This window comes from Tiliqua scincoides, chromosome 2, assembly GCF_035046505.1.
Source record: "Tiliqua scincoides isolate rTilSci1 chromosome 2, rTilSci1.hap2, whole genome shotgun sequence".
Lineage (NCBI taxonomy): Eukaryota > Metazoa > Chordata > Lepidosauria > Squamata > Scincidae > Tiliqua > Tiliqua scincoides.
In genome coordinates, this window is record NC_089822.1 from 139,411,787 (window position 1) to 139,439,664 (window position 27,878).

The 27,878-nt window shown below is 46.1% G+C and overlaps 1 protein-coding gene and 1 pseudogene across 1 annotated transcript in view; one reads left to right on the top strand and one right to left on the bottom strand.

Moving 5' to 3' along the window:
• RAB11FIP4 (RAB11 family interacting protein 4) overlaps positions 1-27,878 on the top strand; it is a 217,696-nt gene that overhangs the window by 28,973 nt on the left and 160,845 nt on the right. The window lies entirely within an intron of this gene.
• On the bottom strand, positions 23,774-23,894 carry LOC136642369 (5S ribosomal RNA; annotated as a pseudogene).

Here is a 27,878-nt window from a genome sequence, read left to right on the forward strand (position 1 = left end):
TTCTCTCCCCAACATGTTAGTTTTCTATGTGTAGGAAACTATGCCTTTGTGCAAGCATTTCCTGATGTGAGTTTTCGCATGCAGTGATACAGTTAAGACATCTGTTTATCACCTTGCTTGTTAGTTGTGAGAAAGAGACCTTTCTCTTTAGTTTCAATCACTGAGTTCAGCAGCGATTCGTCCTCAAGCTTACAGTATCTTCAACTCTCTGTCCATGAGTTGACTGCAGAATGCCCTGGTCTGACTTAATCTAGAAAAGCTCTTATTTCCTATATGTGTAATTTGAGTGAATATTTGCTGCCTGGCACATCAGCGGCTTTGCATAAAGAAGCTCTGCAATTCCTGTGGAAGCCGGTGAAATCTCAGCTAAGTGGGTCACCCTGCAGCAGACAACACAAACCATCTCAACAGCACTTCTCAGAAACAGACACGGGGGTGGGAGTGGGCGTCGCCTGACACTGACGCATACGCCTGGCGAGAAGCAACACTGCTTGCTTGCTTAAATGTTGCCATCTCGTCTTTCCCTTTAAACACATAATACCCCCACCCCAAGTTTTTCAGGCTGCAGATTGAGGTCAGAGAGTGCGTGTAAATTAATGCAGCTCGACGGTATGAATATGTGATTGTGCCGTATCTATGATAAGTTGTGATGAATATTAAGCATTTGACATATGTTTTAGGGGCCTGAAGGAAAAGCTAAACAATCTGAAACCTTTGAATGAGCATCGTTCTGACTGCCATTTGAACCGAGTACTGTGTGAAGAGAAATTGGAAGCAGCAGCTTGGAGCATGGTCCCTTTTATCTGCTACGGCTTCTCCAGTAGGGACTGGACCTCTCTTCGTCCTCCCCTCCCACCCCACAGAAGAACCAACTGCCCTGTGGGGCAGGGGTGGAAGAAGTCAACAAGGCCAAATGGCGTCACTGCCAAATCTTTAAATACACGTTTTAAAGTCCAAAGACAAACTTTCCTGTTTAAATGATTTCTGACTGCTTTCATTGCTTTAATGTAAGCTTTTCAAGAAACGCTGTTGGTTGAAGAGTGGGGTAAAAATATAAAATAAAATAATGATAATTTTGCAAGACCTGCTATTACAAGGGTTTGACGGTGGTTGTAATTTAGTATTATCATCATTTAGTGACAGTGCAATTCTGTGTATATTTACGTGGAAGTACATTCTGTTGTGTGCAATGGAGCTCGTGCCCAGGAAAGTATGTACAGGATTTCAGCCTTACAGCTCAAACCTAACCAACTTTCCAGCTACAGTGCAGCCCAAAGATAAGGAAGCAAATGTTCCCATATCATGAGGAGGTCTCCATGACTGTGCCCCCACCTACTGCAGGATGTAGCACACGCCCTGTTGGCATGGCTGCATCAGCGATGGAAAGTTGATTAGGATTGAGCTGCAAGTTCGTTAGGCAGGTCAACTAATGCCAGCTTTTTAGTTCATTTTGCACATTGCTGACTTAGGGCACAATCCTAACCTGCGCTGGAATAGGCAAGCCAGGAGGCTTGCACTGTATCCAGTGCAGGATTGTGACCAGAAGCGACTCAGCCAGAGGTAAGGGGAAAAGTTTCAGATCATGAAAAGTTTCCCCTTACCTGGGTACGGTCTGCTGGCCACAATGGGTCTCCTCGAACTTGTGCCACCTCTGGAGGTGGCACAAGTCTGAGGAGAGTGGAGGGGCTTCAAGCTGCTCCATTCTCCCCGGGAACAGTTGTTGGGGTCCCTCATAACTGTCGGATCCCAGCCCCACCTCCTGCTCCCCGCCCCCCCCCCCGACCCCAGGGCTGTGCATCTCCCATCCTCCCCCTGCCCAGGAGTGCCTCCCTCCCTCCCTCCTCTCCTCCCCACCACCTACCTTTTCGGCTTGTGTCGGCTCAGACACAAGCGACTGAGGAGAAGCTGGTGCGGAAGCTTATGTCAGCCTCCGCAGGCTGGTGCTTCTCTGAGTGCTGGCCCAGCTTACCCTCGAGGAGGCGCAAACGTGCTTTATGGCACGATTGCAACCCTCCTAGGCTCTCCCAAGAGACTTGGGTTGGCATAGGGCGCAGTTTGAATTGCACCCTTAAATTTGCACATTGCTGACCCTTCAACACAGGTGTCTCTTTGTGATCTTGAGGAAAGTGTAAAATAGCTTACAATTTAATGTGCAAAAACAGCTGCTCCTTGTCAGAAGGCAAATGTATCTTAATCTTTGACCTAGTTCAGATTTCATGTTAAGAGATGGTTTGGCAGTATGAGAATGAACTTTGGGGAGGCTCTGGCTTGCCTGCTCCCTCTGTCCTACCTCCACACACAGGTACAAACCATTGTTTCCCATATTCAAACCATATGGGAAACTGTGGTTTGCGGCAGACCATGAACATAAGCTTGTAACTGTGTGCAAAGGTGGAGGAAATGGGAGTGGGGAGGGGAAGAACCTAAGACGGAGGGCTCATCATGGTACATGCTTGTAACGCTAAACAACGGTTTGGTGTTATGTCTGAACTAGGTCCTTTCCCCTTCCCATGTATTATAGAAATGTACTAGAACTCAAGTCCTCAGAAATAAACATGTATGCTTTTGATCTGCAACTCCAGTGATTAAAAGTGGCCTGAATTTTGAACTAAAACTTTAGCTAATTAATTGGGGAGGGTTTGGCGGCAGTGGCACCCCCTGAATCTTAGCCCCCTTCCTGGGACTAATCCACCTTCATGGGCCAACACAGACTTGTGTTAGCGATATTACTTTGTTCAGGTTCGAGTTGACCCATGGTGGCAGCTGGAGCTTATCCCAGGGCAAGAGGAAAATGTTCTCTTACCCCAAGGAGGCCACAACATGTCAACCCCCCCCCCCCCGTGGGTTTTAGCAGACCTCCTGTTGGTGCTGCTTTATCTCCGCGCAGGGAGTTACAGTGATTGGGCTGTTAGTTCACTGTGTTTATTTTTTAGCAGTTATGGACCGGCCCATCCATGAAGACAACACTGGCAGTCCCCTTAAGGCAGCAGATTTGTGGGAGGCACCCACCTCTGCCTGTCCCTTCATCTTCACTGCTATTCCTCCTGCTCCCACTCCCTCAATCGGAAAAGGAAGAGTTGGGCAGAGCAGGAGAGGAAGTATGGAGGAAAGAGGAAAGGAGAGTGGTGGACTAGAGAATTTTATCCGAGTGGAAGGAGCAGAGGCTGGCAGTTCACCAAGACAAGGGGTCACCATGTGGCACTCCACCTCAAGCACAGGGAGGTCTTGGTTTGACCCTGTATGGCAGACCTGACAATTCTCCCTATGTTTTCTGCTCATTTCATTACCATTTAATTGAATCTCTAAGATACTCTCTAGCATTGCAGAGTGGATCATTATATCACTGCAGTTATCTGGGAAATTTCTGAATTGCCTGCCTGTACATCCATCATCTGCTAAGCTTTAACAGGAAACAATTTATTGCTTGTATTTTTAGTCCTAGCTTAGAAAGCATTGGCCGCTGGCAACATTCTCTGGCATCAAATGGAACCATATTAAGAAATGTGTTGAATACATTATCCTGTTCATTCGTATAGATCTAATTTATGATTCCTGCTGCTGTCTTGATTTTTCCAAGCAAAGGACAGTCAATGTGTGTGCCTAGTACTTCTACTGCAAGCCAGTGCGGTACAGTGGTTGAAGTGTTGGATGAGGACTGGGGGGACCTGGATTCAAATCCCCCTTCAACCTTGAAGCTCACTGGACAGGTCACTAGCTCTCAGCCTTAACAACATCACAGAGTTTTTGTGGGGATGGGGGAAGAGAAGCTATATACATATTGCTTGAATTCCTTGGAAGAAGGGTGGGAAACAAATGTAATTAAATCTAAAAAGAGAAGAATGTGCGTATGGAGCCCTGCAATACTCTATTTGTACCCATCTTTGAGGAAAAATTTGGCCCTTCAGGCTTCAACATTGAGGAAGTTGTTGATGTTTCTCTGACATGAACAAGGAAAACTTATTGGTTGTTCTCCCAGGACTCATGGAAGGCATTCATAATTATTTAGCCTTCTGGTAAATCCCTCCTTATGGGTCCATAAGCAGAGCTTTTCAGCATCTCTTCCCAGAAGAGGGATGTCTGTGCTCCCCAGACCTGCCCTGCCTGGGAACAGACAAACAGGATCTTCCTTGAGTTCTGTTGAGCTCAAACCACTCCTTTGTTTCTTCATCTTAATGTTATTTTTCTCGTTTTATCCTTTTTCTCGCCCCCCCCCCATAAAACACCCTGTGGGCCTCTTCAAGGTGGGAGGTGGGCTGGATGTTCTCTCCTTTCTTCTCTGACCTTGGCAGAGAGGATGATCATTCCTTGCCTTCTTCTCTTTCTCCTGTTGCCATTGGGGCATTTGGTGGGCCGCTGTGAGATACAGAAAGCTGGACTAGATGGGCCTATGGCCTGATCCAGTGGGGCTGTTCTTATGTTCTTGTGGCACCTCTTGCTCAATGCAAAGAGATCCGGCATTGTGTGCCTGTGCTATTTTTAGCATGGTGCACGCAATGAGCAAAGGTCTGGAGATTAGATGGTTGCACATCTTTCTTTTTCCTTGATTGGGGAGTGGGCAGGTGGGCAGGAATCACAGCTCATTCTGTTTGGGAGGTGGTGTCTCAGCTGCCTTCTGAGAGAGATCTTCTCCAGAGATCTGCAGAGCAGTTACATGGGCTTTGGTTCATACCTTTGCTAGACACTACAGAATAGATGTGTATACTCCTTCTAATGCAGCCTTTGGGTGCAGGGTGGTACAGGAGATATTGGGGTCTTAGGAACAGTTCCCTGCAGCCTGCTCTGGTAGATATTATTCTGGTACATCTAGGAGAAAAGTGAAGTTCTTACTGTGCATTTCTGTTCTCCTGTATAGTCCTTGAAGGCATTCTCCCACCCCTTCATGCAGAAAATCTACGTCTTGTTTTAAGCTTCTACCTTTGCTGCACATGTGGAGGTGGTAGATAGGGACTACTGTGCATGGTTTCCGTTGTCCTGCTTGTTTCTTTCCTCTCAGTTAGCTTCTAGCAGTTCACAGAGCTGCATTCCAATGTCGGCTACTAGCCAGTGTTCACTTGTTGGCATTTTTTTGGCTATGTTTTGTGTTTGGAGTAAAGTACAGTCCTGTAGGATAAATAGACTAGTGGTTTGACTGGGTATGCAGCAGCATTCCATGCTCACAATGGACAGTAGTAAAGGTATTCACCTTGAAGAAGCTTGTTGCAACATCACTCAGCAACTGCTTAGAGCAGTGGTTCTCAAACTGTGGGTCATGACCCAATTTTTGGTGTGTCACATGCCAGTGCTACTCAGAAGCTGCAAGACATTCTGGGATGCTAGCTGGAAGTTGCAATGCATTCTGGAGTATGATGCAGCCACTGTGGCCCAAGAAGTGGGTCATGGTGGTAATAAGATTGAGAAGGACTGCCTTAGAGATATGCTGTGGTAGAAACCTGTGCCCAATTATTGAACTGGCAGTTTGTGAATGGAAATCCAGATGCTGTTTTTAAAAGTTTGGATGTGTACAGATCAAAAGATCACACAATGTCTCAACATTTTCACTAGGGAGGGGTCTGCCTTCCTGTTAGCAATTTCTTAAAAGCATGTTTTACTCCTTATTAGGAATTTTATTCAAGGGTATGCAGCATCCCCTAGGGCGGTGGTTTCAAAGTGGTGGGTCATGACCTACCATTGGAACCAAAGTGAGTCACTTTCCCCTTAAGGGGAGTGACCGATTAATGGGTGTCCAGACAGCGCTGCAGCGATCGCAGCATTGCAGGCACCCAGGCGCATTTACACATACCTGGAGGAACTGTGCAGCCCCCTGGCAAGTCCTGGAGGCTTGCAGCCCCCTCTGCGAGCCTCGCCTTCACTGCAGTGAGCTCTGAATGGCAGTTGGAGCTCACTTCCAGCTTTGGAAACTCCATGCTCCGGAGCTCTGAACGCAAACTGGAAGTGTGCTCCAACTGCAAATCGGAGCCCACTGCAGCAGAGGGAGGCTCACAAAGGGGGCTGTGAGCCTCCAGGACCCCGCAGGAGCTGCGCAGTCCCCCCAGGCATGTGTAAACGTGCCTGGGTGCCTGTGGCACTGCGATCGCTGCGGCGCCATCAGGACATCTCCCCATTCCAGTCCCTGCCCCCACAAGCACTTACCCCAGGTTCCCAGATTCCCGGAGAGTTTGAGAACCACTGCCCTAGGGACTTCTTTAAGTCATTTTCCCCAAAAACATTATCAGAGTGGAGGGTATAGCAGTGCAAATCATGAGCTGAGGGGCCCAGGAAGACCTACTTCAGATCTCTTGGCATCCATAAATGTATAAGGTGCTGGCAGTTTGTGAGGGTATCACAAGCACTTTAAACGTTCATGAAAAGATGCATGGCAGGGGAGAGAGTGAGTTGGGTCCTTCACTAATTGTGTCACAGGCACATCAAGAGGTGCCCACAATACTTGCATAAGCATATTCCACAAAGCAATTGCAGTGGCCATGTATTGTGCGTACTGTTTGGCAGAGGTAGAAGAGCCCTGTGTTCAGCTTTACATCACTCTGAAGTTGAAACGTGCCCTGTTGACTCTCATTCTGATATGAAAAGTGACAGTCCTAGGCAGCTGCTTGCACTCTTCATGCCCTTCATCTTTAAAGCTTCCTCTGAAGTAGCAAGGCAGTTTTTAATGGATTGTCAGGTCTGTGGGGAAACATGTCACATCTAACCATCTAGCTCAAGGGTTGTTGAGCAAACAGCCTTTCTAAGTAAAGATGAAACTGTAGAATTCCCATTTGGTCACCTCTGGTTAGGAACCATGGTATAGATCAGTGCCTATACAGCCCTAAGGATGATCTGGAATGCATTGGCTGCCTGTCTTCCAATACTGAATTCATGGCTTGTTCGTTCAAGAATAGCATGCAGAGGTGTACCCTGGGCAGAGCCTGAGAGGCACATGCCTCAGGCACCATGCCATGGGGGGAGGGGGTGCTTGACTGCTCTAGGCTCCATCCAGGCATCTCTGAAGATGGAACGCTGCAAGCTCCACAGCACCGGCTCCCAGCTTTGGAGTACACTGTGAGCCTTCCCCAAACCTGGGAGGAAGCACACAAAGCTCCGTCCCAGGAAGAAGCTGGGGCAACGATGTCACGATGTTACATGATGTCACTGCTGCAGGCGCTGGGGTGAAACAGTATTCATCTGAAAGCACCTTACCAATTGGAATGATAACATTGTTTTCTCCATTAATATATTAACAGATTTCCTTGGTATTGGGTCACAAAACTACAGTAAATCTTGAACCAGTGACCTGAAGGGTGTCAGGCAGCAACTCAGCCTGTGCACCACCCCTCAGCTCTGGTCAGATGAGAGAATTGTGGCTGCTTTCTCTTGGCTCTGAACAAGGGAGATCAGCCAAGGAACACTGTTTATATTCACAGGCCAGAGCTACTCAGGTTATACCCATCCCCAGTCCCTCTAAAGGCTTCTGAATCAGACTTGCTTGCTGTTCTGAAGAGCTAGGATACATCCAAGGTGCTGATAATTTGAGAGGTGAGATAATTTGAGTGGTGATCATGGTGAAAGAACAGCCATTATGTCTTGTTCAGCCATACAGGAGGGACCCTTTCTTCCTGTGTGCAGCCAAAGCTGGCTATGCACAGTACTAATTGGCTGGCTTCCGGCAGTGTCCCAAGACAACTCTCCTCTCCCTTGCTGCAGACATTTTTCTAACTTGAAAAACATGGATTGTTGCTTTTTTTTAATAGGTGAAGAACGAACATTTCATTGACTGAATGCACAGATTGCACCCAAACAATAAAAAAAGCAGACAGCTTGCCTGAAACACAGGGGGAGGAAAATGTGTTTTGATCCAATGTGTTTAATGACACAGAAAATCTGAGCATTAATTAATCAATAGCTAATGATTGGGGCTGTGAAGAGTGGTGGAGAAAAGCAGCAGCAAGTTGTAGCAAGGGTTTTGCTGTGAGAGAAATTTGAAAGCAAGAATTTTAATGTTTGATTGGAATAGGAAGAGGCCCTGGCTCCTTAATGTCGCATTGTCAGAGAAGGACAAGATAATTGTGCCTCAAACTGCAGGGGCTTCCAGAGGTGTCTTTCAGACGAGGTGATGGGTTAATAATTACATTGTAGAAGAGACAGTGTCTCTACCTTTCGATTGTTACTCCCATATGTTGGTGCCACTGGTGAGATAATAGCATAAGAGTTGGGCCTAAAGCTTTGATTATAGGGAATGAATTTGTCTTCTAGGTATTTCTTACCCCTTAACTAGTTGCCTGCTTTATACTCTGAATTTGCTGTAATTGGTTAGGAAGCTGGGAGTTGCACTGATGTGCCCTTGACCTGTCAATCAAGGGAAGGTAATAACAGGGAAAGGAGAGAAGGGAGTCCAGGGAGAAGGCAGGCTGAGTGAGGTGAGAACCACCTAATGGTTAGTGCACAATTCACCACTCCTGCTTCCTGCTTTCCCTTTTTTGGAACAGCAACTGAACAGGGGAAGAAACTTGGTAATCTGCTGCTACTACTACCACCATCCCAGGCTCCATCAACAGCTCACTGTATGTGGTAAAGCAGAGATGAAGTCCAGATGTGAAATGTTACATTTCTGCATCTTTAATGAACAATCTTACCCTGTCTTGCGATTCTGATATATGCACTTTTTTCTCCAGCAAGCCAAGAAGCCTTACGCAGTTACGTAACTCAGTGTTTGCTTTCTATTATGAATTCAGAGTGGTACTGCAGTGTCTTTAATCATTAACGAGTTGAGAGTTGGCTCTGGAAGACATCTGCAGATGAGTAGTTGGGGTGCTTCACAGTGTCGAGATAAAAATGAACAGCAGTGTGCAACTTCCTTTTAAGCTCATCGCATCTCCTGACATCCTTTCCCAAGGTGATGAGCTATTTTAGGAAACCATGGGCAGTCCTGTGGCTGCAAAAGACATCAGAGTTCTAGCTTTGAGTTCAAGTTCTCTCTCTTGTGCTTGGTGTAAGAACAAAGGAGAACATGCATTCAAAGGATCAAATTACCTTTCCACCTGTATGACTTGGGGACAGTGTATTTTCCAGGTGAGAGAGGACTCCGAAGCAGCATGTCTTAGATCAGCGGTGTCAAACTCATTTCATGTAGTAAAATGTAGCATTCATGGTGCCTGCTGAGGGCTGGAAGTGACATCATTACGCAGGAAGTGATATCATCATTAAGCAGATGAGGGCCAGAAATAAGCACTTTGTTCTCACATAGCTGCAAATGACAGAGGAGAAAATGTGAAAATCTTGATCATATTTTCAAGATATGAGAGAGCCCATTTATCAAACTGGTAGAGCCCAGTTGTAACAGAGAAGCCGAGAACATCCTCATGTTGATCCAGGAGCCCTAGGTGCACTACCACTTGGGTGGGGACAAGCGAGCTCTGCTTCTCGCTGCCCACAAAGCCAGAAAGCCATGGTCCCGGAGACAGTTAAACTGGGGGGGGGTCCTCTGAGCATGCAGACCTCCCTCCATGAGCTCTAACCACCAGCATGGACTCCATCCATCACGAACCCATAGAAAGGAATAGCTCTCAAATTCCCTCCACATTTAGGACCTCTACAGCCTGTACCTGTACGAGAATGATGTACGTGCCTGTGAATAGTGAGTAAAGTGGTTTTAAGGAAAATACCATTTTTCTGCCTCTGCTCTTATTTTATTCTCTGCCACAGTCTAGTCAGGATTGGTGGGTTGCTTCAGGAAAGAGTCTTCCATTTTATCTCTGCTTAATAGAGATGCCCAGTCCCCCCCCCCTTTATCCATCATTTAGAAGTGGCCACAGGTTGAATTGATGGTTGTCAAATAAGTGCGATTTAGCTCCATCCACCAACTTTTGCCCAAAAGTATCCAGCTCCCCATAATTAGGAAATCATGCCATTTCCCCTTCCATCCCTTTCAAAAACAAGCTGTTCTACCTCACCCTGTCTTAATGTATGTCTGCATTTAGGAGCTTTCAGAAATGGCCTTGAAGGAGAAACTTATTTTCTTGTGCTTTTGAGGTTCATGTTTTTACGTGTTTGGTTGGTTGGCAACCTTCAGTCTCGAAAGACTATGGTACAAGCCTACAGCACCCGGTATTCCCAGGCGGTCTCCCATCCAAGTACTAACCAGGCCTGACCCTGCTTAGCTTTTGATACTAACGTGTCAGAATACTTAACGTGTTTGGTTAAGTATGGTGAATTTGGACTGAATTTGAGCTGCAAGTTGGTGGGTCACACAGTGAGCTGAATACAGCCCAGTAACTGCATATTACACGTGTTTTAAGATCCCCTTCCTGATTTTGCCGGAGTAGCAAGCAGCAGTCACGACGGGTCTCTCAGTCGCCTGCTTGGTGGCCAACATGCAGGAAGGCAGGCTGTGTTTGGTTAGTGACAAGTTGTACAGGCCTGTGCTCTGGACCACACAGTGAAGAATGGGCTCTCTTGAATACAAGAGTGGCAAAATAATTCCTAAAACAAAAGTTTTCACTGTGGAGTTGGCATGTGATTCCCACCCATAAGGAGGACTGACGACGTGATGGAAGTGTTACAGCAACACCTGTAGCATCTGTGCCTCTTGGCGAACACCGGCTTATTCATTCTGCTACCACTTTAAGGAACACAAGCATCACCCTCCCTCCCCATCAAATAGGTGATAAACAGATTTCATAACCGTTCACTTGAACTAGCTGGAGTTTTGTATCTTGGGTTAAAGCGGAATGTTCCAGGGGACTTCATTTAAAGATTACATTACAATATATTTTGTTTATTTTTCCTTCCCCCCCCCCACCTGCATCTGGTGTGGAGGTTGAGCTGGCGTCAAGAGTCAAGTGGAGGACTATGCTGCAAATATACATTCCAAGTTTCCTTGTGCTATCCCACTGTTCGAGGGTCACGGTGCACTGTGGTGTGTCTTTCTATTTCTTGGCCCTCTTGAAAATACATGTAAACAATGGAGGGAAATGAAGGATTTTGTTGTTAACATACACAACTGTTTTCATTCCAGTATTTCAATCTTTGAGACAGATCTCCCCTTACAATGTCCTCTGTATTATTTTCCCCCCTTTGAAAATGGTGTGCATCAAGATGATATTTGAACTTGGAATGCAGAATTATGACCTGTGTGTGTTGAATCTCAGTGCTAGTGCCAGGTTGCTGGGGGTTCAAGGACAAAGCCCTACACTGAGGGACCCCCCACAACATATTACATCTCTGCATCCCCCCACCCATCTCTGTTCTACTTCTTTGCACCTAAACCATGCACCTTCCTCCAGTGGAAAGATGTTTTATGGGAGTCATAACTCTAATCCTGAGATCATGAACCTCCTGTTAAATGTGCACTGTCACAGTTCAGCGGAGTCAAGATGCTTTATGCTGAGCCATGTAGGGTACAAGATACATTAGCAGTTCAAAGGACCTCTTGCCACTGTTCCTGCTTGTCCTAATTACTGCTGGGGAAAGCAGCAGGCAGGAGTTATTAGCATTGATTCTCAGGAGACAATATAGTATCGGAGGTGTAAGTTGCTCTGTGATTATCATGCTTTCCGGTAGGTTTATGACACCAGCTATGTAGACAGAATGTTCTAAATCCGGTTTTCTTACCGATATTCAATTGGTCCTTATCACTGGTTTAATCTATGTTTAAGTGCTGGATTAAGATACTTTTTTAGGCTGCCATCCTTACAGATTGCCAAGGGGTAGCCATTTTAGTTGCTCTTGCAGCAAAACCTGCAAAGAACCCAAGGGTATCATAAAGAAGGAACAGATTTATGTGGCAGGCTCTTTCATGGAACAGGGCCCACTTCGTTAGATGCATGCAGTGTTATCCTCCACTGACAGATATTTATAATTGTTAAGTATAGAGTAAAAAAAAAATGTAGTAGTGGAACCAAAAGGCCATGAAATGCAAGGGGTAGCTTTGTAACACCAGGCTGTGCATATGGAAGGTCTCATGTCCTTCTGGCCCCACAGGTAACATTTTTTCCTCTGTAGCACACATGCACACACACTAAAATCTGTCACTCAAATATGTTAAAAATGTGAGTTTTATTCCTCAGCCCGTTGTCCCACAAATACTACAGAGACATCCTACAGAGCCAGGATGGTGTAGTTGTTTGGGAGTTGGATTGAGACCTGGAAGTTCCAGGTTCAAATCCCCACTCAGCCATGAAACTTCCTGGGTCACCTTGGGCTAGTCACTGTCAGCCTCACCTACCTCACAGGGTTATTGTGAGGTCCAAAGGAGGGAAGAGTGGTATAAAAATGTGAAGAACGAAAATAAATAAAACAAAGAAAGTTCAGTGCAGCCCAATCCAATGCATGGCTACTCATGTCCCTCTGATATGTAGGATTGCAACCTGACCAACTACTAACACAGTACTCTCTCACTCATGCAGGATGGCCCACTAACCAAAGTAGCTCCGACTGCTCATTGCCACTTCAGAGCACATGTCTGCAAAACGTTCTTGCTTGTAAGGACTTGCTTAGACTGGCAGAAACCGTATCAAAGCTCACCAAGCCAAAAAGCCCACCCTGAATGGCAAATAAATCCAGCTGTGTGATGATTGTTCTAGAATCTTGTACTGCAGGTTGGTGACAAGGCTAGCTTCATATGACCAGAAGGATGTTGTGTTGGCTGGAGAATCTGTGCATATCTTAAGGTGACTTCTTGGAAACTGCCAATGCCAGTTGAGTTTTGTTCTAACTTCCTTTTTGATTTAGGCTCAGCTGGTGTTTTGCCTTTTAGTCAGCTTTCCCTTTCAGTATGGTATTCTGCCGGTTATGTGTATATAGTCATATCATACTGCATATAGCCATAGTATAAATGCTGCTGCTGAATGGATGTGTGTTCCAATGTAGCACTGGGTTTGGTGGGGAATTGAATTTGGAAAGAGCAGAACCTCAAGTCAGGCTAACATGGCACATGTCTTCACTTGCTCTCCTTGAACTGTGTGTTGTCAACAGTTGTCGCTCATGTGTCAGAGCCGTTTTGCACATTATAATTATCTCAATCAAAACTGTTGGTGTTTACAGCCTGTTTCCTTTTGTATGTCCTTGAAAGGGAAGGGGAGGGATAAAATGACAGGCTTTGAAAGCTACAGGGTTTGGTGGGTTAAGCATCTCCTTTTCAAGCTAAGTGGAAGATTGCTCATTTAATAGCATCGTTCTGTGTGATGGATGTCATCAGATGAACCGTGCAATGTTTCCTTATGAAGATCTCTTAAGCCATCCTATCTAGGATGTGTTTCATGACTCCAGGGTGATTTTTTTTAAATTTTGCAAGAAAATATTTTCTTTGTTTTTTGAGCTGTTTTCAAGGAACGCATCTGTATCTTGGCATATTCATACTCAGTTTTTAGCCTTCATGATTAAGGGCCGATCCAGTTAACCACTTTGAAGTGGAAATATGATAGAGATGAAACCACATCACGTTTTAGCTATTTTAGCAGGGTGATTGATTCACTTCCGACAACTCTCAGTGCGTATCAAGATTATGATCAACTAGAAAAATTTCAAAATATACATTGAGGTAGGAAATGGGGACAAATGACTTTAACTGATGACTGGTAATGTTGCTTCTATCAGTAACATGAGGCAAAATATCCTTTTTGGGGTAGATTTTAATACCTCAACCAGAGCATATTGATTGGTCACATCCCAGGAGATGTACGCCAAGAAACTGTCTCGTGCCCAATGGCTTTTCAACCCAATAGATTTCCTGTTCTCCTCATGAGGTAGCCATCTGATAGGTATTCAGCTAAGTGGTGATTCTCAAGGAAATCTGTGTTCTACTAGGTACTTATCCTTTATTTGCTCCTTTGCCTTTAGCAATTAAAACAAAGGGTGGCAGGGCCAACATATAAGATAGCTTCCTCATTGAGAGGGCACCAGTATCCGGGTCTCTTGTGTACTCCCTGGGGCATTTGGTGGTCCACTGTGAGATATAGGAAGTTGGACTAGATGGGCTTATGACCTGATCCAGCGGGGCTGTTCTTATGTTCTTATTGGCTGGACTGAAAGTGGCACGTGACATAAAATTCCAGCCCCACGTCCTGGATTGGCCAAGAATTTCAAAGCAAAATTCAACCTATGAAAGTGTTAGGTTGAACATTATGATAGGTTTTTCTTCCACCAAGGTCAAGTCAGAAATTCACCCATATTAGGATAATGCTGTCTACTGTGTTTCATTTGGCAGTATAGGTGCTGATTTTTAATCAGGTAACTTCAAGTCTTGGAGTCTTTTCAAGTCTCTCAAGCTGCTTCTCATCACTGCTAAATCACATTAGAGAGGTTCAAATGTTGCTTGGTGTCTTCTCTAAATTGCCTCTACAGTTTTTGTGGTTGCTTTTCTTGTCCAAACCAGTCCAATATAAAAACAGTCACTCAGTGTACTGTCCACCCTTTTTATCTGTGTAGGATCTGTTCCAGGACCCCTTGCGAATATATGAATCTTTTTGTTGTTGGCAACCTTCAGTTTCGAAAGACTATGGTATCGCACTCTGAAAGGTGGTTCTGGAACAGCGTCTAGTGTGGCTGAAAAGGCCAATTCGGGAGTGACAATCCTTTCCACAACGGGAGCAAGTGCAGTCTGTCCCTGGTCTGTCTCCCTGGCTATGGGCCTTCCTTCTTTGCTTCTTAGCCTCAGACTGTTGGCCAAGTGTCTCTTCAAACTGGGAAAGGCCATGCTGCACAGCCTGCCTCCAAGCAGGCCGCTCAGAGGCCAGGGTTTCCCACTTGTTGAGGTCCACTCCTAAGGCCTTCAGATCCCTCTTGCAAATGTCCTTGTATCGCAGCTGTGGTCTACCTGTAGGGCGCTTACATGAATCCATGGCCACTTCTGGTTTGGCAAGCAAATTGGAAGTGGCTTTCTCCCAGTACCCATGGCATCTGTAGTGAGTTAAGTCTGTGGATGCCAAATCCACGGATCCCGGGGGTGTGCTGTATTGAACCAGTAAGTTGGTCAGAAATATAGGGGCACCCGATGCTTAACTATGTGTGGTCTGAACTGAAGGGATAATTCTACCCTGGCTCCCTAAGTGGCACCCATACCAGCACTACCTTATCTGGTAGAGAAGTCTTGAAAGCATTGGAGGCAGGTTGCAGCTGGAATGTCGGCTGCTGCTGAATGAGCAAATGAATGTTCTGCCTTTTCCTGACAACAGTTTGCTTTGTGCCTGCAGTGAAGAGCTGGCCCTTGCCCCCTTCAAATCCTACTTTGCCTTCTCTTGCCCTGCCCACATTAGCACCAGAAAAATGTGTTAAATCTGTGATGCCTGTTTTAGTGTGTCAACTAATCAGTGAATTTTAAAGAAGAGACAATGAACACCTGTTATCCTCAGTCCAAGGTGTTGTCCACGCAGGTGGTGCATAGTTTATTTTTTAGCTTCCTTTCTGGTTTCCATGACTTTCAGTTCTCTAGGGATTCCTCTAGTCAGAAGAATGTAGACGACCCATCAAGGTGATGGTCTCAGTGTACATTTCGTTGCTGGGCGGAAGGGGATTCTGCTGGCTGTCTCCCTAGGTTACAGCACAACCCTGCGCATGTCTACTCAGTGGAAAGTCTCATTATGTTCAAAGGGGCTTACTCAGGTCTTGCTGATTCTAAGTAAAAAGATGTCAAAGATACAACATATTCTAGCTTAAACAGAATGGGCACACACATTGTATCTGCCTTCCAAACATCTCACCAGTTTCAATCCATTTGAATTTTGTTACCACCTTTCATACATTTTCATGACCTGCAATCTCTGCACCACACAGGTACAGGAAAACTCTTGTTAAATTTACGATTATATCACATTGTGGAGCCTCTTTAAAAATCATGTGAGAGCCTTTCTAATGCCATCATGGGAAAAGTTCTATGGATTTGATGTCATGCCACAGAGGAAATTTCTGCTAGTTGCAAACAAAATGTATGAGATCCTGTCTTCAAGTGTTAATAAAATCGAATCGTTTGACCTTTTCTCAGCAATATTCATTTGACTCATTTGGGCTGTCTAAATGTTGGTTCTCAAAGTATGAGAAGTTTCATCAAATAACAGAGGTGTCAAACTTGTTTCATACCAAGGGCCGAACAGCATTCATGATGCCTGCTGAGGGCCAGAAGTGAGGTCATTATTCAAGATATGGGAGAGCCAATGTTCATGTGGGCTGCCCTTCCAGCAGTAACATCTCAGCTCAGCTGCTAAGAGCCTGAGGGCTGGATAAAAGGTTCCGCGGGAAGCATCTGGCCTCTGGGCCAGCATTTCTGGTGGATCCTGACTCACCTGGTGGGTCCAGAGTGGGTCCAGAAGATATTGGGTGGATCCTGACCCACCTGGTGGGTCTCTGGCAGGTCATGAGCATTTTGGGTGGGTCCCAAACCACCTGGTGGGTCTCAGACAGGCCCTGAGCATTTTGGGTGGGTTCCGACCCACCTGGTGGGTCTTGGGCAAACATTGAGCATTTCTAGTGGGTCCTGACACACCTGGTGGGTATAGGGCATGTCCTGAGCATTTCTGGTGGGTCCCAACCCATCTAGTAGGTCTCGGGTGGGTCTTGAGGAATTTGGGAGGATCCCTACTCACCTGGTGGGGTCTCGAGCGGGTCCAGAGGATTTTGGGTGGGTCTAAGGCATGTCCTGAGCATTTCTGGTGGGTCCTGGCCTGCCTCGTTGGTCTTGGACGTGTCCTGAGCATTTCAGATGGGTCCTGGTGGGTTTGACATGCCTGGTTGGTCTCTGGTGGGCACTGAGCATTTTGGGTGGGTCCCAACATGCTTGATGGGTCTCGGGGGCCCTGGGCATTTCGGGTGGGTAATAACCCACCTGGTGGGTCTCAGATGGGTCCTGGGCATTTCAGGTCAGTTCTGGCCTACCTGGTGGGTCTCGGGCAGGCCCTCAGCATTTTTTGTGGGTCCCAAAGCCCTAGTGGGTCTCGGGCGGGTACTGAGCATTTTGTGTGGGTCCAGAACCCATGGTGGGTCTCAGGCAGGTCCTAAGGATTTAGGGTGGGTCCTGACCCATCTGGTGAGTCTCGGGTGGGTCTTGAGCATTTTGGGTGGGTCTCGAGTCACCGGGTGGGTCTCAGACGAGTGTTAAGCATTTCAGGTGAACTCCAAACCCCCTGGTGGGTCACAGGTGGGTCCTGAGCATTTCCAGTGGGTCTCAACCCGACTGGTGGGTCTCAGGCAGGTCCTGGAAATTTTGGGTGGGCCCTGGCCCACCTGGTGGATCCTGGGTATTTCTGGTGGGTCTTGAATTGGTCCTGAGCTTTCTGGTGGGTCCCGGCCCTCCTGGTGGGTCTTGAGTGGGTCCTGAGCATTTTCAGTGGGTCTCGACCTGCCTGGTAGGTCTTGATTGGGCCCTGAGCATTTTGGGTGGGTCTTGACCCCTCTGGTGAGTCTTGGGTGAGCACCGAGCCCTTTGTGTGGGTCCTGAGCCCCATGGTGTGTCTCAGGCAGGTCCTGAGGATTTTGGTTGTGTCCTGACCCATCTGGTGGGTCTCTGGTGGGCCTTGAGCATTTTGTGTTTGTCTTGACTCACCTGGTGGGTCTCAGACAGGCGCTGAGCATTTCAGGTGAACTCTGACCTCCAAGATGGGTCATGGGTGGGCCCTAAGCATTTCTGATGGGTCCTGACCACCCTGGTGGGTCACGGGTGGGCCATGAGCATTTCTGGTGGGACCCGACCCCGCTGGTGAGTTTCGAATGCGTCCAGTGGCTTTTGGGTGGGTCCAGACCCACCTGGTAGGTCTAGAGCATGTCCTGAGCATTTTTTGTGTGTCCTGACCCACCTGGTGGGTCTCGGGGGGGCTGAGCATTTTGGGTGGGTCCTGACCCACCTGATGAGTCTCGGGCAGGTCCTGAGTCCCAGCCCACCTGGTGGGTCTCAGGTGGGTCCTGAGAATTTTGGGAGACATGGGTTACAAGTCATAGTAGGTATGTGTAAGCTCTTGGTTTTAGAGGCAGGCTGCCTCTGATTGCCAGATGCATGGGAGGGCACTGGGACGCAAGTTGTGTCTTTTGTCTTGTGTGCTCCCTGGGGAATTTGTTGGACCACTGTGAAATCCAGGAAGCTGGACTAGATGGGCCTTTGGCCTGATCCAACAGGGCTCTTATGTTCTTAGAATTTCTCAGGACCCACCCCAGACCCACTGGTAATGTTCAGGACCCACCCAAACCCCCCAAGTGGGTTAGGACCCACCAGAAATGCTCAGAACCCTCTCAAAATTCTCCAGGTGGGTCAGGACTCACCAGACAGGAGCATTTCAGGTGGGTCTTGACACACCTGTTGGATCTTGGGCAGGTCCTGAGCATTTTAGGTGGGTCCTGACCCACCTGAGGGGTTTTGGGTGGGTCCTGAGCATGAATCTGGTTCTTTGTTGAATCCATTTCTCCATGAGAAATATGTCCCCAAAGCATGCATCAGCAATGCTGCTGACTAGTAAACCATTCCAATTGCCTACTTTATCCCAGAAAACTCCAGCACTGTGGGGAAGTTTTCTTTCTTTGGGGGGAGGGGTAGAAGAGTAGAAAAGAAACAACTCTGTTGCGGAAGAGGGAGAAAAGAGGAGGAGCAAAGAACTGGGCAATCAGTTGGTTTCTGTCAAGGCTTCACTTAGCTTTTGACTGCAGTGCCAGAGAGCTGAGCCCTAGGGAAGCATTCAAAGACAGTCATAGATGATCTTGAACTAGACAAGCCAATGGTCTTTATACTGTGATTCAGTATAAATAAGTCTGTGTGTGATGTCAGAAAATACAGAGGAGTTTGGTGCATTCAGTGTCAAATGTCATCTCCTTTTCTGATCTGTGATGAAGTAACATGGTCAGGCTTGTATGAACCACTTCTACTTGTAGTAGAGTGACACTTTGTTCTTAAAGGATCTTGGGCCAACAAAGGGAAACTCTACCTCTACCTCTGACTCCCCAGCTCTCTTTGATGAACTGTACTCGTAAACCTGATTTTAAATGCTCCCAAAGGCACTGCCAGATTTTCAATCTTGTTTTGAGCTTGTTTAAACCTTGGCGGCCTCCATTTCCAAAGCTTTATATCCTCACAAAACCAAGTACAGCCCCCTCCCAGCTGCTTGTGAATTGAATCCTCCACTTTCTCTTATGAACTGGGGGAAAAAGAAAACAATTTGAAAGCCTGGCCTCCCAGTTTGCGTCAAGGCTTGACTAACCTGAAGTAATATGCAGAAATTAAAATAGAAGAAAAAAAAACAACTCTGCTGGATCAGGCCAAATGGTATAAGAATTGTCTTCCTAGAGTGGCCCATCAGCTGCCTCTGGGAAGCCCACAAGCAGATGAAAAGTGCACCACCACTGTTCTACTGCTGCTGGTATTCAGAGACAAGCTGCCCCTGAACTCAGTTCATAACCATTGTGACTGGTAGCCATTGGTAGGCCTGTCCTCTATTGATCTGTCCAATCCCCCTTTAATGCCATTCAAGATACAGATCATCAGCACCCTTTGTGGCAATGAATTCCACAGACCCATTATGAGCTATATGAAGAAGTGCCCCTTTTGTCCTGCCAATCAGTTTCCTTGGATGATCCCCTACTTCTTATATTGTGAGAGATGAAGGATACCTCTCTCTCTCTCTCTCTCTCTCTCTCTCTCTCTCTCTCTCTCCCCATGCCTTGCATAATTTTCTTATCACATTTTCTCCAAGCAAAAAGCCCCAAATGTTGTAGCCTGGCCACTACACTTCTGTCCTCTGATAATTTTCTTGCCCTCTTCAACACCTTTTCCAGCTCTACAAGACCCTCCTCAAGATGTGACGACCAGAACTGTACACAGTATTCCAAATGTATCTGCTCCGTAGATCTGTATAGGAGCAGAAGAGTGAAATAACCTCTCCCCCCCCCCACACACACACACTGAGCTGAGGTTTATACTTAAACTTACTGTTCTCTTCTCCAGACACAACAGCAGACTGAATGAACTTTCCTCTCCATTGCATGTTCTACTATCAGTCTTTGATCAGTGATCTTTGATCAGTTCTTGCCTCCATTGTAATGTTGTGTATATTCACTTTTTGTAGTAGTTAACATTAGGTGCTCTCACTATTCAATGCAATATAGAGGAGTAAAAATACAGACAGTGAACTAGTGTGGTATAGTGACTGGACTGTTGGATTTAGACCAGTGGAGACCAGAGTTGTTAAACAGGGTTCAGATCCTAGGTTGATATGCTCGTTTGTGCAGTTCCTTTATCACTGATGCTTGCAAATTTGATTTGGCTGTCTTCTCCCCATCTGTGTTTGAGTCCTGTCTGCTGCTTGAGAGCTGAGTCATGACAAATCTGAATCCCCCCCAGCCCTCTTCTCCCAATCTATGCCCCTTCAAATAAAATGTGGTGATTTGGGGCAGGGGCAAACATCAGATGAAGGGAGATCCCATCTCACCCTCTGTCTCTTCCTGGCTCACTGAGGGCATAATCCTAACTGCACCCAAGGCTGGCGCAAGTCCCTTGCACTGGCCTGGGAGGGTCGCAAACATGCCGAAAAGCACATTTACACCTCCTTGGGTGTCAGCTGGGCTCGCTCAGGGATGTGCACCAGCCAACGGAGGCTGCATCCAGCCTCCACTGTGCCAACAGAAGGTAAGTCCCCACTGGCCTAGCCTGGCTGGCGCAGGAGTCTGGGGGGAGCATGGGGAAGGCCAGGAGGAGGCGGGGAAGAGGCATTTCAGGGTGCGCCCATGGGCTGGTGGTGAGAGAGCAGGGGTTGGGGCCAGGACCCAGCAGTTATGCCGAATCCTGACCCTTTTCCCAGGCAGTGCGGAGAGCTAAGCCACTTGCAGCCTGAAACTCATGCTGGATATGGGGCAGGCCTGCCAGCCTTCCTGTTCCAGTGCAAGTTAGGATTGTGCTGTAAATGTCATCGAAAAAAGAGCCCTGGTGATTCTTGGGTAATGTCATTTTTCAAGAATTACAGGAATGGCTTGGGGATTGGGCTGGGCGGGTGAGTCAGCAATGAATTATTCTCTGATTTGGATTTTAAACCTGAGCTGGAAAAGAAGTTGGCAGCTTCAATATTTTCCTTTTGTGGGAAGCATTAAGAGCTCATGAAGCCTACTTCTGAGCCGTAAAACAGCAAACTTTGGTGGCATCTCTACCTGGGATCCTTGAGAGTGGAGATGCAGGGATTAAATGGGGCCTTTTGCACACAAGGTATGAACTCTGGCTCCTGATGTGTTGCCCCCAAATGAAAAGCTAATGGGGAAGACAGGGAAAGCTTCCAGTAACTTAATGTATATGAAGTGTGTGCTTCATCCATTCATTTTCCTCTTGCTGCAAGCTTGAGTAATCTGCTGTTCAGCTGGTGGGTGCTTTTTTATTTTATAGCATTCCAGCATGTTCAAGTAGATTATGGCTTTGGGAACAAAAGGAGTTCCATGTCATGCATCCTGATTATTCAAGTGACAAGACCGTAACCTTTTACAGGACAATAAATAACTCTGGTCCTCTTGATAGCCTTTTTCTGTGCATGGCCATTACCAAGAGTCTGATTGATGGTTGCTAGTTATGCTTCACCAAGCAGTAAAGGGGAGAGAGAGAGAACTGTGATTTGCTTCCAAAGCAAAGAGAGAGAGGCTGGTTAACACTCCTGGCACAGAATAGATACTAGAGTGATGGGTTAGCTTTTAATTCATAGTAATGGCAGGGACCTTAAGTTAGCCTACCCTCCTCCCCTGACTGTTTAGGGCTTTCAAGGCCACAGCCTGCCCTTTGCATTTAACCTGGAAGTGAAAATTAGTATCATATAAGTTTAATGTGGGCTCTATCTGGCATCCCGGCTGTTCTATTCTGCTCTGACTACAGTTCCCAAACTGTCTCCAGGGATAGTACAGTATGCAGCATGTGATGCACGCAGCAGTTTGCAGCTCTGTTTTTTTCACCATTTTAATGCTTGTTTTCCTTATTTTGGGGTGCTTCTAATCCCCCAGAAGCTCCTTTGTCGGTTCAGCAGCTTAAAAGCTCCTGGGGCATCTTCCTGCAGCAGCCTTTTCTGGAACTCCATTCCTCACAGCCATATGCTCATGAGCATTGAGTCTTCATGTCTGGAGTAGCCAAGCCTCCTACTGAGACTCACCTGCACCTACTAATTGGGTAGCCAAACCTATCTTGACTAGTGATCTCGGAAGCTAAGCAGGGTCAGGCCTGGTTAGTACTTGGATGGGAGACCGCCTGGGAATACTGGGTGCTGTATACTTATACCATAGTCTTTCGAGACTGAAGGTTGCCAACCATTTGGGATGGAGTGGTCAGCTGGGCTTCATTCCACCAATGACACCATCAAATCCAGGTTACTTTAGTTCAAGCACAGGGATACTATGTGTGCTTCAGCTAGGTCTGCCGTGAAAACCAGTGCTGATTTGCAGAAGGCATACCTTTCTCTACAGAGACTGGAGGGACCAAGTTACATTGTCCTGGGACAATGTAAGTAGCTAGCAACAGCAACTGTATTTCTAGCTAGACATATTTAAGGAATTAATTTTGTTTCAATTTCTTTTTTCAATCCAAGCCAACCTGCAAACTTCAGTGGTTTCACTAGGCCTTTGGGATTTGTGTGCTTTGCTGTTGAGTAGCTTCCCCAGCTCCTTCTGCTGGGCACAACTAGTTATTGCAGTGTTTTGCAAACTTTGAGGAAGCTTTACTCCCTCAGTAAATGTTTGTGGGGAATGTGATCCTGGGGAACGGAAGTGCTTTGTACCTGCTTTTACTAATGATTCCAAGCCTTGGGGAGCCCTACCTTCTTAAAGGTAGTAGAAAGCATCCCCCCTTGCCTCCCCCCCATAGGGATGTGATCCTGGGGATTGCTTCCCTGCCTCTCCCCTTCCCCTGCCTCTTAAAGGGATGGGGGAACCTTTACACGAACTGGTGGGTCACGACCCACCAGTTTGAGAACCACTGAGTTATTGTATCCATTTGATTAAGCTTTTTTCTTTGTATTGGGTACAATACACACCATTTGTGCTCTGAGGGCCAAATCACACAGTCATTGGGGTTGCAGTATCTATGGGAAATATGTGGCTGTCACATCTGCCAGCCATTGAAAATTATGTGGCTGTCACATCTGCCAGCCATTCATGTGTGCCCATGGACATGTGCAGGGTTCAGCATCTATTGCAAATGTTTCTTCAGCATTTGCAAACGCATCCTGAAAATTCAGTCCCCTGCCTGTTAGTAGCTACACACAACCAGCTGGTTTTCATGGGCAATGAGCCAATGCATGCAGAATGTTTTTATTATTTTCATAGCCTGATCTCCTTTCCAGGACACACATGGGGTTTTTCCATTTTATCCTTGCCACAACCCATAAGAAGTTGGTTAAGATGAGAGAAAATGTGTGATCCTTGGTCATTAATGCCACAGGCCTGTACATAATTACTTAGAAGTGAGTGCCGCTGAGACCTGTGAGACTTACTCCCAATTACCAACCCAATCTTAACTAAATTCTTGCACAGTGAGGAGTAGTGTGGGTGTGGGCTACACTGTATCTCATGGGGAAATTTTGCCTGCTGAAGGTCTCATTGGGGTAAGGGGCATTTGTGCTACTCCAGCTATATCAGTGCAGATAATCCCGCCTACCTCCCAGGCCTGATCCACCCACCCCCTGTCCATGCCCTCCCCCTGCACTGGAATTACCTGGTCCAGTGGGTGTCCTTCCCACTGCTAGTGCATGAGGAAAGCTCTGGCCTTCCCACCATCACAAAGGCTAGTAATGCAGTCACAAAGCACTTTACAGCACTTTTGTGACAACAAATGGTTGGTTGGCAACCTTCAGTCTCGAAAGACTATGGTATAAGCCTACAGCACCCGGTATTCCCAGGCGGTCTCCCATCCAAGTACTAACCAGGCCTGGCCCTGCTTAGCTTCCAAGATCAGACGGAGATTGAGCATGTGCAGGGTAACATGTGCCAGTGGAACACATGTTCCACCAGCACTGAAGAACGTGGGCCTAGGATTGCACTGTGAGAAAGCTTCATGATTGAGCCAGAATTTTCAACTCGGTTTTCCAGAAACCTTCTCCAATGTTCTGTCAGCCATGAGTTGGCTTGCTTAAAGGTAGTGGTGGGAAAATTAGAGGTGGGATTTTACAGTGCAAGAGCATCTGCTCTGTGTGGAGAAGGTCCCGGGTTCAATCTCTGGCATCTCCAGGCAGGACTGGAAAAGATACCTGTGTAAACCCTGGAGAACCACTATTGGTCTGTGTAGACAAATAGACTCAATCTAAGAATTGATTCAATGTAAGACAGCTTTATATGTTCAAGTATAACCCAGTATCTTCATACTGGAGACAAACACTTTCTCCAAAGCGTCATGTATAGTGTCAGCTTCCAGGCAGTATAGGAAGATTTTGTGTGCTGAAGGGCCTACCCATAATCCCACCTTCCCCCCTTTAAATATGTCAGTTCTAGGGCTAGTAGAAAAGTGCTATCAAATCCTGATCTAATTACCCTGGTGCTCTCTGCTCCTTTTTCTCCTTCACTACCTCAAAGCAGCCACAATGCGTGGGAATGGTGGCATGAAGAAGCTCTAATTTTTTTTTGTAAAAAGTTCAAGATGACTAGTGAGGTTTGGGGTTGCTTTGTGAGATTAATTCCCATCTAACGTTCCTTGCTGAGAGACTCTTATTTGGAACTGTTATAATTCTTATCAATTACTTACACCACAATCATGTCTTTGCCCAACCCAGTGCCTCTGAGAGGAATTTTATCAGGGGGTGCAAAGTTTCTTTTGGACCCCTTTGTAAAGGGGGAGGGGTGAAACAGCAGGGGAGGGTGGTGACAGGTGAGCAGAATAGGGGCAGGGAGGGGCAAAGCAGGGTGAGGGGAGGGTAGAGACAGCTGGAAAAGTCTTTGAAGCCCAGGTCTACCCACCCAAGTGGCATCAGTAGTGTCCCCAGCATCCCGTACAGGCAACAAGTCTGAATAGATAGAAAAATGTCTGATCCCAGAAATGTAAATTTCTGGGCCCCCTCCTTTGGCTCCTGGGCCCCCCCTTTGACCCTGGGCCCCTGATACAAATTACCCCCTTTATCCCCCTCTCCTAGGCCCTGGCCCAACCTATTTTTGCTTCTTCCCTCTAATAAGAAATGCTGGGAGACAAATTCTGATCACCCGCAATGGTGCAAATGTGGAGTCACTCACTCCCCAAAATTAATGAACCACTGTAGAGTTTGCCCTGTGGTGATTTCAAATTGGTTTTGGCCTCATGTCAAGAGCAATCCTGTACCAGCAAGTACTTCTTTGGAGCCACCCGCCTGCTCTTTTATCATGGATCTCATCTATGAACACAGCCTCCAGCAACTTGCCACCAGTACCAAGTCACATAAATTCAATGTCAGGGAAAGGAAGGGCAGAAGGAGCTCTGGGAGCCAGGCTCCAAAGGGAAGCTTTTAGGAAGATGACATTGCCAGTATGTGCTGTGGCCTCCAACCCTTCAGGCGAGAGGAATGAGCTGTCAGAGAGGCTAGAGATAAAACTGCAAGGGTTCTGACATGTGGCTGCTGGAAAGAGTTGGTGTTCGCTATTTGAAGCAAATGTCTCACTGGAGGGCTGTCAGGGACAGGCCTAGAACCCATGTTCTGTAGCTTTAAGGGCAGCAGGAGAGTGTGCTCAATAACTGCAGCATTATCTCCTCTCTGAGCAGTTACTTGTCCCCCTTCCTTTCCTGCTTTGCTGGGACACAGAATTCTGCTCTACAGTGACAGGAGCACAAAGAGTTCTTCTGGTAGCAAGTTTGGAGGCCTTGCCCCTCCACAGAGTCTCACATCTGCTCTAAGTAAGCTTTCCAGGTCTGATCCTCCCTGGCTTGTCCTTACTCTAGTGCCAAGAACTGAGACGATGGAATTCTTGCTGAAGGCAACCTTGCTGGCAAATGAAGCACATGCCAGACAAATTGTGTGGCCTGGCAGCCATTAGTGTCCTCCTGTGTAGTTTATACCTTGGGACAGGGAGCCATTTAGTTATTTGATTTTTCTCTGTAAACTGCTTTGTGAACTTTTAGTTGAAAAGCGGTATATAAATACTGTTAATAAATAATAATACCTTGTAATTACATACAAGTAGGGATGGATTTTTTTTTTTAATTGAGTAAAGATATGGGTAAAGGAACCAAATATACATGGGTTAAAGGTAATACAAAGGGGAAAACATTGGGAATTCGCAGAACTGCTGTTATTACCATTTTAAATCACCATAAAAAAATTAATTACTGCTTTCCTCCATTCTATAATGTCAATACAAATTTAACAAAAGTTCAATCTAATCTTGTCTATAATTGTCATAAACATTAATACATTTACTTTTGTCGATTTCAATTTTACTTAATTGACTCTTAAATCATTTGTCTAACCATCCTTAAAGCGGGTTCCATAATTGCTGTATTGTTTCTATCTTACCATCCTTCAGTCTTTCAGTTAAGGCATCCATTTCAAAAATCTCATATAATTTCTTAATCCACATATCTATAATGGGAATTTCTGAGCTCTTCCACATCTGAGCATAGATTAATCTTGCTGCAATAGTTGTATACAACAAAATATGTCTTGTATCATTATTACAGCTTTCGGGAAAAATATTCAATAAGAATATCTCTAGTTCAAAAGGTATAACACATTTAAAAATATTTTGAATATTTATATGTACTTTTCTCCAGAATTCTTTTGCCTTAGGACAGAGCCACCACATATGATAAAAAGATCCTTTCGCCTCCTTACATTTCCAGCACGTATAGCATATGCCAGGATACGGCCTAACCACAACAGGAGCATTTTCCTCCCAGTCCTCTGTGTTGAAACCTGATTCATATATGCACATTCATGCCGCAGTTATTTGCAGCTGAATGTGTAAATTGTTTCTGTTGGGGGGAAAATTGTATTTCAGGTGAAGTGAAGCAGCGCAGACATTCATCTATGATATTTGATCTAAGATAGCTATTTCACACATGCAGTTCAACAGTTGGTGTTGCAGTCATTGAATGAAGAATGTGCATGTGTAACTGTGAACTCTTGTTCACCACAGTTATAAGTTTGAATACTGTTGAAGATTTTCAGTGTAGAATATGATACGTCTTCTCCCCCCCACACACATTACTTCTTATCAGGACTTCCCTTAAAAATTGGTGCCCCTGCACGAAGTCCTCCTATGGCTGTGTAGTGGCATGGTGGCATCTTCTTGGCATTTGGTGATGACGCCATTACATCATCACTGACCTCTGGTTCAACCAAGCCCCCCAAACCCTGCAGAGCTTGACTGAGTACTGCACAACTTAGCAGGAATGCTGCTTTTCACGTGTTAGAGTTTGTGCACACCCAAAGCATGGCAATAGGCGGGGGAAGAAATGTCAGAGGTTTGGCACGAGCCAGGAAGTGACAATATAGATCTAGAAGGCAAAAAAAAGTGTTTGTCTAAGCAGTCTACAGTGCCAGGGCTGATGATTTTGTATCTCTTAAGCAGCATTGGGAGCTCATAGGCAGGGGGACTGAGTAGCCCGTCTCTGACAGAGGCTTCGCATTAGTGTCAAGCTTGACAGTTTATCTGAAACTGACAGCTGTCCATGGTGCTGAATAAGTACTGTATTTCATTTTCCCAAGACGGATGTCTTCATATTTTCTCTCTCTCCACAATTGTATTCCGAATGTATCAATGCCTGAATCACTGCTACGCTTGGTTGTGGCATATCGCATATTTGCTTTGTAAAATCTTTTTTTTTAAATAAAAGCGTGACCTACTTTTAAAATCCAGTCCTTCTGAGCAATCTAGTATTTCCCCCTTCATGTTTAAAAATAGCTTGTGATGATAAAAGCACAGCATTCAACAAGTAGGTGTTTGCCAATGAAACAGAAAATATTAGTCAATGCAGTAAAAGAGTGTCATGAAATCTGAGATGATCACGTAAAATACAG